Source organism: Pseudophryne corroboree, unplaced genomic scaffold, assembly GCF_028390025.1.
Source record: "Pseudophryne corroboree isolate aPseCor3 unplaced genomic scaffold, aPseCor3.hap2 scaffold_995, whole genome shotgun sequence".
NCBI classification, from domain to species: Eukaryota; Metazoa; Chordata; class Amphibia; order Anura; family Myobatrachidae; genus Pseudophryne; species Pseudophryne corroboree.
This window is the reverse complement of record NW_026970576.1, coordinates 109,752-121,764: the sequence shown is the minus strand read 5'-3', so window position 1 is coordinate 121,764 and position 12,013 is coordinate 109,752. Positions and strand designations below refer to the sequence as shown.

At 40.2% G+C, this 12,013-nt stretch overlaps 5 non-coding genes and 1 pseudogene across 5 annotated transcripts; all 6 read left to right on the top strand.

Moving 5' to 3' along the window:
- Window positions 1-1,034: 1,034 nt before the first annotated feature.
- LOC135049751 (U1 spliceosomal RNA) lies at window positions 1,035-1,191 on the top strand. The gene has a single exon (XR_010241437.1). It is a non-coding gene; the product is annotated as a U1 spliceosomal RNA (small nuclear RNA).
- Window positions 1,192-1,862: 671 nt separating this feature from the next.
- On the top strand, window positions 1,863-2,026 carry LOC135049721 (U1 spliceosomal RNA). The gene has a single exon (XR_010241410.1). It is a non-coding gene; the product is annotated as a U1 spliceosomal RNA (small nuclear RNA).
- Window positions 2,027-2,178: 152 nt separating this feature from the next.
- Window positions 2,179-2,320, top strand: LOC135049700 (U1 spliceosomal RNA; annotated as a pseudogene).
- Window positions 2,321-3,012: 692 nt separating this feature from the next.
- On the top strand, window positions 3,013-3,176 carry LOC135049705 (U1 spliceosomal RNA). Its single transcript, XR_010241394.1, has one exon. It is a non-coding gene; the product is annotated as a U1 spliceosomal RNA (small nuclear RNA).
- Window positions 3,177-3,328: 152 nt separating this feature from the next.
- On the top strand, window positions 3,329-3,491 carry LOC135049688 (U1 spliceosomal RNA). The gene has a single exon (XR_010241382.1). It is a non-coding gene; the product is annotated as a U1 spliceosomal RNA (small nuclear RNA).
- A 643-nt stretch (window positions 3,492-4,134) lies between these two features.
- Window positions 4,135-4,298, top strand: LOC135049712 (U1 spliceosomal RNA). The gene has a single exon (XR_010241401.1). It is a non-coding gene; the product is annotated as a U1 spliceosomal RNA (small nuclear RNA).
- The last annotated feature ends 7,715 nt before the right edge of the window (window positions 4,299-12,013 follow it).

The following is a 12,013-nucleotide window of genomic DNA, read 5'->3' as shown; positions in this document are numbered from 1 at the left end:
AGCGTCACCGGCGCTCAGAGAATACTTAACACTATAAAGAATACACAGATACCTGGGCTTAGGGTCCGAAACCTATTATATGTATTATGACTATTATACTTGCAAAAAGAATCACAGTACAAAGCATACACTACAATATAACATAAACCAACTAACCAGATAAACTACACAGGAAATACAATACAATACAATTAAAGGAAAATACGAGAGAAAGAGTAGAGAGAGAGAGATAGAGAGAGAGAGAGATGGCTCACAGTAAGACAATATGATTACGGAGAAAACTTACGCACAAGGGGAACGATCGCATGCGCCTCGATATCCAGCTCCCGATTATCAGCAATGAGAACCGTTGAAGAGAGAGAGAACTGGATACGGTCGGCCTGCCTATTTATGCCCCACACACAATACAATTCAATGGTCCCTACAATCTCATTGTTCATTGGACACAGGAATTCGGCTTCGCATTATAACAAAAGGTCATAGGTTGATTCATACAGGTGGGCTGTGACTATTTCCAACTGCTCAGGTGGGAGGGAAACTGGGTTTCCCGCCGCATGGGTAATAAAGTGCAAATAAAGTAAATGTTCATAAACTTCTTATGTCCATAACTATTCGCACGAGCGATTGATCTGCTTCAAACCAACACCGGAATATTTCTAATTAAATATTCTTCCGATGGATACTAAACACCACTGTATTACTCCTGTCTGACCCTTCGTATCAAACAAAGAGGGATTCCTCTGTTCATAAACATTCTATATTAACCAAACTTTCAGAATCTATCAAAGGGACCATGATCTACAAAATACATTATTAGTGAAAATATGTTACGATTGAGTCGCACGCTACAACCACATAAACTCTACCGTAAATACGCATACCATGCGCCTGCGGGTGCCCGCGACTGTGAGTATGCGCACGTACGGGAGAGCGTACGCATGCGCAGCACGGACCTGGGTGAGGTGCAAATATGGTAGTGTGCATAGAGATATTTTTCTGACTTTGACAGACCCTTCGCAGCTCTAGCCCAACTCCTACTTACCTGCCAGGTGAGATACTATGATCATGTAGGTGCTTCTCCCAGGGCAAGGCTCACCCATTGCACTCTGGGTGTGCTGCCCCTGTGATTTCCCCAAATGTGGGAAACTTGACTGCATAATTTGTGTTTCCCCTGGTCAGCTCTCGTCAGATCTCTTTGTCTCAGGTCTCTCTCCAGCCTAGTTTGCTGTCTGTTTCAACTTCTCTTTTCTTGAGCCGCTCCCTTCTATGCCCTTGCGCACTATCTTGACTTCTCCCATCTGCTTACTTTGTGCCTTCCAACGCACAATGCGAACTACAGGTAGTGCTGCAGGGCCCACACCCTTTTACTTGCCTTACAGAGCAGCTCTGGAGCTATTACAGTGCCCAGCTGCTGCAAGTAATCAGCTTGAATGCTTCAGGGGCTGGGGCATAGCCAACATGAGCCCCACACCGAAGTAGGGTGGAGGTGTTTAATGCGAACTAGGGGTCATCCAAGCGCCGCAAAAGGCCGCCATGCCCTGCACGCCCCTTTTCTCTTTTCATATGCAGACGAGGGTTGAAGCCAACTTTGACCCACTGCTTGGATGACATCACCATATGCAAATCCATCTGCTGCAGGCCTTCCCCCAGGAATGCTTGTACTAGTTGTTGCATTTGGTTTGTTGTTTGGGGGTGCTTCAGTATTAGGCAGCCTTCTGCCCTCCCATGTTCATCTGAAAATATGTGTTCTCCCTGCAGTTGTTGTCCCCAGATGAGAGTTCCCTTGTGCTGCCTCAGTTGAATCTCCTTTACTTGACAGAGATGTGCCTGAGCAGCGGCCCTCCCCAGCCCTATCCTAAATCATACTTATTTTGCATAGGAGATATCATGGTCATGAAGATTGTTCTCCCAGGGTGAGGTTCATTCATTGCATTCTGGGTATGATGACCCCTGTGATTTCCCCAAATGTGGGAAACTCGACTGCATTATTTGTGGTAGTGGGGGACTGTGTTTGTGCTTTCCTCTGGTCAGCTCTGGTAAAAGTCAGATTTCTTTGTCTCAGATCTTCCTCTAGCCTTGTTCTTCTTTCGAGAGTTCCCTTGTGCTGCCTCAGTTGGATCTCCTTCACTTGACAGGGGGGTGCCCGAGCAGCGACCCTCCCCAGCTCTAGCCCAACTCCTACTTACCTGCCAGGTGAGATACGATGATCATGTAGGTGCTTCTCCCAGGGCAAGCCTCACCCATTGCACTCTGGGTGTGCTGCCCCTTTGATTTCCCCAAATGTGGGAAACTTGACTGCATAATTTGTGTTTCCCCTGGTCGGCTCTCATATAATTCAGATCTCTTTGTCTCAGGTCTCTCTTCAGCCTAGTTTGCTGTCTGTTTCCACTTCTCTTTTCTTGAGCCGCTCCCTTCTATGCCCTTGCGCACTATCCTGACTTCTCCCATCTGCTTACTTTGTGCCTTCCAACGCACAATGCGAACTACAGGTAGTGCTGCAGGGCCCACACCCTTTTACTTGCCTTACAGAGCAGCTCTGGAGCTGTTACAGTGCCCAGCTGCTGCAAGAAATCAGCTTGAATGCTTCAGGGGCTGGGGCATAGCCAACATGAGCCCCACACCGAAGGAGGGTGGAGGTGTTTAATGCGAACTAGGGGTCATCCAAGCGCCGCAAAAGGCCGCCATGCCCTGCACGCCCCTTTTCTCTTTTCATATGCAGACGAGGGTTGAAGCCAACTTTGACCCACTGCTTGGATGGCATTACCATATGCAAATCAATCTGCTGCAGGCCTTCCCCCAGGAATGCTTGCACTAGTTGTTGCATTTGGTTTGTTGTTTGGGGGTGCTTCAGTATTAGGCAGCCTTCTGCCCTCCCATGTTCATCTGAAAATATGTGTTCTCCCTGCAGTTGTTGTCCCCAGATGAGAGTTCCCTTGTGCTGCCTCAGTTGAATCTCCTTTACTTGACAGAGATGTGCCTGAGCAGCGGCCCTCCCCAGCCCTATCCCAAATCATACTTATTTTGCATAGGAGATACCATGGTCATGAAGATTGTTCTCCCAGGGTGAGGTTCATTCATTGCATTCTGGGTATGCTGACCCCTGTGATTTCCCCAAATGTGGGAAACTCGACTGCATTATTTGTGGTAGTGGGGGACTGTGTTTGTGCTTTCCTCTGGTCAGCTCTGGTAAAAGTCAGATTTCTTTGTCTCAGATCTTCCTCTAGCCTTGTTCTTCTTTCGAGAGTTCCCTTGTGCTGCCTCAGTTGGATCTCCTTCACTTGACAGGGGGGTGCACGAGCAGCGACCCTCCCCAGCTCTAGCCCAACTCCTATTTACCTGCCAGGTGAGATACTATGATCAGGAAGGTGCTTCTCCCAGGGCAAGGCTCACCCATTGCACTCTGGGTGTGCTGCTCCTGCGATTTCCCCAAATGTGGGACACTTGACTGCATAATTTGTGTTTCCTCTGGTCGGCTCTCATATAATTCAGATCTCTTTGTCTCAGGTCTTTCTCCAGCCCAGTTTGCTGTCTGTTTCCACTTCTCTTTTCTTGAGCCGCTCCCTTCTATGCCCTTGCGCACTATCCTGACCTCTCCCGTCTGCTTACTTTGTGCCTTCCAACGCACAATGCATACTACAGGTAGTGCTGCAGGGCCCACACCCTTTTACATGCTTTACAGAGCAACTCTGGAGCTGTTACAGTGCCCAGCTGCTGCAAGAAATCATCTTGAATGCTTCAGGGGCTGGGGCATAGCCAACATGAGCCCCACACCGAAGGAGGGTTCATCCAAGCGCCACAAAAGGACGCCATGCCCTGCACATCCCTTTTTTCTTTTCATATGCAGACGAGGGTTGAAGCCAACTTTGACCCACTGCTTGGATGACATCATATGCAAATCCATCTGCTGCAGGCCTTCCCCCAGGAATGCTTGCACTAGTTGTTGCATTTGGTTTGTTATTTGGGGGTGCTTCAGTATTAGTCAGCCTTCTGCCCTCCCATGTTCATCTGAAAATATGTGTTCTCCCTGCAGTTGTTGTCCCCAGATGAGAGTTCCCTTGTGCTGCCTCAGTTGAATCTCCTTTACTTGACAGAGATGTGCCTGAGCAGCGGCCCTCCCCAGCCCTATCCCAAATCATACTTATTTTGCATAGGAGATACCATGGTCATGAAGATTGTTCTCCCAGGGTGAGGTTCATTCATTGCATTCTGGGTATGCTGACCCCTGTGATTTCCCCAAATGTGGGAAACTCGACTGCATTATTTGTGGTAGAGGGGGACTGTGTTTGTGCTTTCCTCCGGTCAGCTCTGGTAAAAGTCAGATTTCTTTGTCTCAGATCTTCCTCTTGCCTTGTTCCTCTTTCGAGAGTTCCCTTGTGCTGCCTCAGTTGGATCTCCTTCACTTGACTTTTTAAAGTTTTTCTAGGAAACGTTCTAGATGAATGCTTATTAGCCTTTGTCAGTATGTACTTTTTGCAAAGTGTCTCTGTGGCGCAATTGGTTAGTGTGTACGGCTATTAACCAAAAGGTTGGTGGTTAAATCCTACCCAGGGACGTAATTGACCTTGTGATCAGATTTTGGTGATATTTAAGTAGACAAGTCAAAATTTCAAACCCCCTCTTATTGTGTAGGGTACCTAGCCTTCTCTGATGTAATCAGAGTTAGATTTGATTCAGTGATTTTATAAAAACAGCTAGGAAGCACAATTTAGCAGTGGGTTGCAGAGAAAAAGAAATATGCTGGCAAAAAAATCCAATTGAGTGATTAAACAGCTCTTCATTTCTGGCTTTATTTTTATGCTAACAAATTTGTTCTCTGAAAAGTGTCCACAAAGCCAAGTCTCTGATTAACACCTTTGTAGGGATGGTTTTTCACATATTACTAAATTAAACTTGCTTCATTGTAAAGGCAGCAAGATGCATCCTCATTTCAATGTCTACTGAAATAATACAAGTTGACACCAGGAAACATTAACGCCACTGCATCCTTGCTGCTTTCTCATGTGGAAGTCTGTTTAATGTGAAAACAAGGTGATATCTAATTAGCACACAAGTAAGGAATTAAGAAAATCTTTATTTAAGGGTGAAGATGTTTCTCACAAAATCGTTGCCCCAATGCATCATTGAAATTCAAGCTGGAAAGATGATTTTAATATATCACTTGTACATTTTGTATTGCTCTTCTGGTGACAATGTAGTTTGTTTTTGTCAATTACCATTTTAATAATAGGGTAAAGAAAATTAAGTGGATTTTTGAAAGAAAACAATACTGTCAATATACTATTAAAACAAATTAAAATGGTAAAAGAAATTGTACTTTAAGTAAAAATAAAAGAGGCAAAATATCAATCCCAGTTTTGGATTACTTTAATTAACAAAAAAAAAATGCATATAGCAGAGGATAGTTTCAATCTGCCTACCTCTGGGTTATGGGCCCAGCATGCTTCCATTGCTGTACTCTGCTGCACATGTAAGTGCAAGAGATCCTGAAGCACTCACTCATCATGGGAAAGTACCAATGTGTTTCTTCGTTGGTTGATGGAAGAAACATCTTACAAAAACTCTCCAGATTATTGACTTTTTAAAGTTTTTCTAGGAAACGTTTTAGATGAATGCTTATTAGCCTTTGTCAGTATTTACTTCTGCAAAGTGTCTCTGTGGCGCAATCAGTTAGTGTGTACGGCTACTAACCAAAAGGTTGGTGGTTCAATCACACCCAGGGACGTAATTGACTTTGTGATCAGATTTTGGTGATCTTTAAGTAGACAAGTCAAAATTTCAAACCCCCTGTTATGGTGTAGGGTACCTGGCCTTCTCTGATGTAATCAGAGTTAGATTTGATTCAGTGATTTTATAAAAACAGCTAGGAAGCACAATTTAGCAGTGGGTTGCAGAGAAAAAGAAATATGCTGGCAAAAAAATCCAATTGAGTGATTAAACAGCTCTTCATTTTCTGGCTTTATTTTTATGCTAACAAATTTGTTCTCTGAAAAGTGTCCACAAAGCCAAGTCTCTGATTAACACCTTTGTAGGGATGGTTTTTCACCTATTACTAAATTAAACTTGCTTCATTGGAAAGGTAGCAAGATGCATCCTCATTTCAATGTCTACTGAAATAATACAGGTTGACACCAGGAAACATTAACGCCACTGCATCCTTGCTGCTTTCTCATGTGGAAGTCTGTTTAATGTGAAAACAAGGTGATATCTAATTAGCACACAGGTAAGGAATTAAGAAAATCTTTATTTAAGGGTGAAGATGTTTCTCACAAAATCGTTGCCCCAATGCATCATTGAAATTCAAGCTGGAAAGATGATTTTAATATATCACTTGTACATTTTGTATTGCTCTTCTGGTGACAATGTAGTTTGTTTTTGTCAATTACCATTTTAATTATAGGGTAAAGAAAATTAAGTGGATTTTTGAAAGAAAACAATACTGTCAATATACTATTAAAACAAATTAAAATGGTAAAAGTTATTGTACTTTAAGTAAAAATAAAAGAGCAAAAATATCAATCCCAGTTTTGGATTACTTTAATTAACAAAAAAAATGCATATAGCAAAGGATAGTTTCAATCTGCCTATCTCTGGGTTATGGGCCCAGCATGCTTCCATTGCAGTACTCTGCTGCACATGTAAGTGCAAGAGATCCTGAAGCACTCACTCATCATGGGAAAGTACCAATGTGTTTCTTCATTGGTTGATGGAAGAAACATCTTACAAAAACTCTCCAGATTATTGACTTTTTAAAGTTTTTCTAGGAAACGTTCTTGATGAATGCTTATTAGCCTTTGTCAGTATGTACTTTTTGCAAAGTGTCTCTGTGGTGCAATTGGTTAGTGTGTAAGGCTATTAACCAAAAGGTTGGTGGTTCAATCCCACCCAGGAACGTAATTGACCTTGTGATCAGATTTTGGTGATATTTAAGTAGACAAGTCAAAATTTCAAACCCCCTCTTATTGTGTAGGGTACCTGGCCTTCTCTGATGTAATCAGAGTTAGATTTGATTCAGTGATTTTATAAAAAACAGCTAGGAAGCACAATTTAGCAGTGGGTTGCAGAGAAAAAAAATATGCTGGCAAAAAAAATCCAATTGAGTGATTAAACAGCTCTTCATTTTCTGGCTTTATTTTTATGCTAACAAATTTGTTCTCTGAAAAGTGTCCACAAAGCCAAGTCTCTGATTAACACCTTTGTAGGGATGGTTTTTCACCTATTACTAAATTAAACTTGCTTCATTGGAAAGGTAGCAAGATGCATCCTCATTTCAATGTCTACTGAAATAATACAGGTTGACACCAGGAAACATTAACGCCACTGCATCCTTGCTGCTTTCTCATGTGGAAGTCTGTTTAATGTGAAAACAAGGTGATATCTAATTAGCACACAGGTAAGGAATTAAGAAAATCTTTATTTAAGGGTGAAGATGTTTCTCACAAAATCGTTGCCCCAATGCATCATTGAAATTCAAGCTGGAAAGATGATTTTAATATATCACTTGTACATTTTGTATTGCTCTTCTGGTGACAATGTAGTTTGTTTTTGTCAATTACCATTTTAATAATAGGGTAAAGAAAATTAAGTGGATTTTTGAAAGAAAACAATACTGTCAATATACTATTAAAACAAATTAAAATGGTAAAAGTTATTGTACTTTAAGTAAAAATAAAAGAGCAAAAATATCAATCCCAGTTTTGGATTACTTTAATTAACAAAAAAAATGCATATAGCAAAGGATAGTTTCAATCTGCCTATCTCTGGGTTATGGGCCCAGCATGCTTCCATTGCAGTACTCTGCTGCACATGTAAGTGCAAGAGATCCTGAAGCACTCACTTATCATGGGAAAGTACCAATGTGTTTCTTCATTGGTTGATGGAAGAAACATCTTACAAAAACTCTCCAGATTATTGACTTTTTAAAGTTTTTCTAGGAAACGTTCTTGATGAATGCTTATTAGCCTTTGTCAGTATGTACTTTTTGCAAAGTGTCTCTGTGGTGCAATTGGTTAGTGTGTAAGGCTATTAACCAAAAGGTTGGTGGTTCAATCCCACCCAGGAACGTAATTGACCTTGTGATCAGATTTTGGTGATATTTAAGTAGACAAGTCAAAATTTCAAACCCCCTCTTATTGTGTAGGGTACCTGGCCTTCTCTGATGTAATCAGAGTTAGATTTGATTCAGTGATTTTATAAAAAACAGCTAGGAAGCACAATTTAGCAGTGGGTTGCAGAGAAAAAAAATATGCTGGCAAAAAAAATCCAATTGAGTGATTAAACAGCTCTTCATTTTCTGGCTTTATTTTTATGCTAACAAATTTGTTCTCTGAAAAGTGTCCACAAAGCCAAGTCTCTGATTAACACCTTTGTAGGGATGGTTTTTCACATATTACTAAATTAAACTTGCTTCATTGGAAAGGCAGCAAGATGCATCCTCATTTCAATGTCTACTGAAATAATACAAGTTGACACCAGGAAACATTAACGCCACTGCATCCTTGCTGCTTTCTCATGTGGAAGTCTGTTTAATGCGAAAACAAGGTGATATCTAATTAGCACACAGGTAAGGAATTAAGAAAATCTTTATTTAAGGGTGAAGATGTTTCTCACAAAATCGTTGCCCCAATGCATCATTGAAATTCAAGCTGGAAAGATGATTTTAATATATCACTTGTACATTTTGTATTGCTCTTCTGGTGACAATGTAGTTTGTTTTTGTCAATTACCATTTTAATAATAGGGTAAAGAAATTTAAGTTGATTTTTGAAAGAAAACAATACTGTCAATATACTATTAAAACAAATTAAAATGGTAAAAGTTATTGTACTTTAAGTAAAAATAAAAGAGCCAAAATATCAATCCCAGTTTTGGATTACTTTAATTAAAAAAAAAAGCATACAGCAGAGGATAGTTTCAATCTGCCTACCTCTGGGTTATGAGCCCAGCATGCTTCCATTGCTGTACTCTGCTGCACATGTAAGTGCAAGAGATCCTGAAGCACTCACTCATCATGCGAAAGTACCAATGTGTTTCTTCGTTGGTTGATGGAAGAAACATCTTACAAAAACTCTCCAGATTATTGACTTTTTAAAGTTTTTCTAGGAAACGTTTTAGATGAATGCTTATTAGCCTTTGTCAGTATGCACTTTCGCAAAGTGTCTCTGTGGCGCAATCAGTTAGTGTGTACGGCTATTAACTAAAAGGTTGATGGTTCAATCCCACCCAGGGATGTAATTGACCTTGTTATCAGATTTTGGTGATCTTTAAGTAGGCAAGTCAAAATTTCAAACCCCCTCTTATGGTGTAGGGTACCTGGCCTTCTCTGATGTAATCAGAGTTAGATTTGATTCATTGATTTTATAAAAACAGCTAGGAAGCACAATTTAGCAGTGGTTTGCAGAGAAAAAAATATGCTGGCAGAAAAATCCAATTGAGTGATTAAACAGCTCTTCATTTTCTGGCTTTATTTTTATGCTAACAAATTTGTTCTCTGAAAAGTGTCCACAAAGCCAAGTCTCTGATTAACACCTTTGTAAGGATGGTTTTTCACCTATTACTAAATTAAACTTGCTTCATTGGAAAGGTAGCAAGATGCATCCTCATTTCAATGTCTCGTGAAATAATACAAGTTGACACCAGGAAACATTAACGCCACTGCATCCTTGCTGCTTTCTCATGTGGAAGTCTGTTTAATGCGAAAACAAGGTGATATCTAATTATCACACAGGTAAGGAATTAAGAAAATCTTTATTTAAGGGTGAAGATGTTTCTCACAAAATCATTGCCCCAATGCATCATTGAAATTCAAGCTGGAAAGATGATTTTAATATATCACTTGTACATTTTGTATTGCTCTTCTGGTGACAATGTAGTTTGTTTTTGTCAATTACCATTTTAATAATAGGGTAAAGAAAATTAAGTGGATTTTTGAAAGAAATCAATACTGTCAATATACTATTAAAACAAATTAAAATGGTAAAAGTTATTGTACTTTAAGTAAAAATAAAAGAGCCAAAATATCAATCCCAGTTTTGGATTACTTTAATTAACAAAAAAAAAGCATATAGCAGAGGATAGTTTCAATCTGCCTACCTCTTGGTTATGGGCCCAGCATGCTTCCATTGCTGTACTCTGCTGCACATGTAAGTGCAAGAGATCCTGAAGCACTCACTCATCATGGGAAAGTACCAATGTGTTTATTCGTTGGTTGATGGAAGAAACATCTTACAAAAACTCTCCAGATTATTGATTTTTTAATGTTTTTCTAGGAAACGTTCTAGATGTATGCTTATTAGCCTTTGTCAGTATGTACTTTTTGCAAAGTGTCTCTGTGGCGCAATCGGTTAGTGTGTTCGGCTATTAACCAAAAGGTTGGTGGTTCAATCCCACCCAGGGACGTAATTGACCTTATGATCAGATTTTGGTGATATTTAAGTAGACAAGTCAAAATTTCAAACCCCCTCTTATTGTGTAGGGTACCTGGCCTTCTCTGATGTAATCAGAGTTAGATTTGATTCAGTGATTTTATAAAAACAGCTAGGAAGCACAATTTAGCAGTGGGTTGCAGAGAAAAAAAATATGCTGGCAGAAAAATCCAATTGAGTGATTAAACAGCTCTTTATTTTCTGGCTTTATTTTTATGCTAACAAATTTGTTCTCTGAAAAGTGTCCACAAAGCCAAGTCTCTGATTAACACCTTTGTAAGGATGGTTTTTCACCTATTACTAAATTAAACTTGCTTCATTGGAAAGGCAGCAAGATGCATCCTCATTTCAATGTCTACTGAAATAATACAGGTTGACACCAGGAAACATTAACGCCACTGCATCCTTGCTGCTTTCTCATGTGGAAGTCTGTTTAATGTGAAAACAAGGTGATATCTAATTAGCACACAGGTAAGGAATTAAGAAAATCTTTATTTAAGGGTGAAGATGTTTCTCACAAAATCGTTGCCCCAATGCATCATTGAAATTCAAGCTGGAAAGATGATTTTAATATATCACTTGTACATTTTGTATTGCTCTTCTGGTGACAATGTAGTTTGTTTTTGTCAATTACCATTTTAATAATAGGGTAAAGAAAATTAAGTGGATTTTTGAAAGAAAACAATACTGTCAATATACTATAAAAACAAATTAAAATGGTAAAAGTTATTGTACTTTAAGTAAAAATAAAAGAGCCAAAATATCAATCCCAGTTTTGCAGTGGCAAACGCAGGATTTGCATGGGGGGGTTTCCAGAACTGGGCGGAGCCAATCACGGGGGTGGGGACTGAGGTGACCCAGTATATGCTGGGTGCGTAAAACTAGTGTGTCTGTGTATATATATATATATATATATATATATATCTACACATATATATATATATATATATACACATATATCTACACACACACATATATATATATATATATATACACACACATACACACACACATACATATACACGGGTGGTCTTCAGTATGCCGGCGGTCGGGCTCCCGGCGACCAGCATACCGGCGCCGGGAGCCTGATTGCCGGCATACCGACACTTATTCTACCTCGTGGGGGTCCACGACCCCCCTGGAGGGAGAATAGAATAGTGTGGCGCGCGTAGCATGGCGAGCGCAGCGAGCCCGCAAGGGTCTCATTTGCGCTCGCCACACTGTTGGTAAGCCGGCCTCCCGGCACCGGTATGCTGGTCGCCGGGAGGCCGGCCGCCGGGAGATCATAGTGAATCCATATACACATATACATAGCATATTAAACATGCATACATATATATATATATATATATATATACACACACATACAGTACACATATATATACACATGTATATATATATATATATCATATGTGTGTGTGTGTGTGTGTGTGTGTGTGTTTATATGTATGTATGTACGTACGTATGTATATACATGTGTATATATGTAGGCACATGGATATATATGTACTATAATTAAAAAAAAGTAAACTTTTATTGCACTTGCAAGTGCCACCAGGAAGACAGCAGGCTGCAGAGGACGCTAGACAGTC